The 1,014-nt window shown below is 46.4% G+C and overlaps 1 pseudogene; it reads left to right on the top strand.

Annotated features, from left to right (window-relative positions):
• Nucleotides 1-1,014, top strand: part of LOC119586648 — a 107,344-nt pseudogene that overhangs the window by 104,759 nt on the left and 1,571 nt on the right.

A 1,014-nucleotide genomic window follows, 5' to 3' on the forward strand; every position in this document is an offset into this window, starting at 1 on the left:
TCGAAAGAAAATGTGTTCGTAATCCCTAGTTAGGGAAAACCACACTAACCCTGGACACATATCTACTAATAACTGAATCTGAAAAGATAATGAACGGGGCCATGGAGATTATTATATATTGGTCAGGGGTCACAGAATAGAAAAAGTTGGGGACCACTGGTTTAGATAATGAGAAAAGTTTGTTTACGGATAACTGAATATTCTATGATGTCTTACACGGGTAAGCTAAGGCACACATGCCTAAGAAGTGAAATGGTTCTACGTCAAATATATAATGCGATCACGCCAACGACTTTAAAAATCACATATTTCTATGAGGGCAGCTAATGTAAAATATAAAATAACTCTTGCAGTGTGATTCTGCTTAGCATAAACCACGTGAAGTCTATATTTTTAGTGCATTGTGCTTTCATACTTCAGGATATGACGGAGCATCTTGCTTGAGTAGTGTGGAGAGATACGACCCCCTCACAGGCACGTGGACCTCCTGCCCTGCGATGGCCACCAGGAGGCGCTATTGCAGGGTAGCCGTTCTTGGTATGTCTGGGGCATCCGGGCAAAAATATTTGCCTGACTTTTATCTATTTTGCTTCCATGAAGAAAAACATGTAACAGTTTTGGACGAAAATATGTTTCTGATGAACTCGAAAACACCATAAGCCTAACTTCTTCCAACCGAACAGACAGCTGTCTCTACGCCCTCGGCGGCTTCGACTCTACCAACTACCAGTGCACGGTCGAAAGGCTGGATCCGCGGGTGGGGAAGTGGATGTCCGTGCCGCCATGATGAGCCGGAGGAGCAGCTGCGGGGCGGCGATCCTCGGGGAATGCTGTACTGTGTGGGCGGCAACGACGGTACCATGTGCATGGCATCGGCCGAGCGGTTCAACCGCGGAGGAACACGTGGGAACCCATCACGGCTATGCACTCGCGCAGGTTAGGGCAGCTCCCGAAAATCGGACATTGTTGAAACTTACATGGCAATTTCTTTCAGTTCATTTTGATTCGTTTTCA

This window comes from Penaeus monodon, chromosome 21 (assembly GCF_015228065.2).
Source record: "Penaeus monodon isolate SGIC_2016 chromosome 21, NSTDA_Pmon_1, whole genome shotgun sequence".
Lineage (NCBI taxonomy): Eukaryota > Metazoa > Arthropoda > Malacostraca > Decapoda > Penaeidae > Penaeus > Penaeus monodon.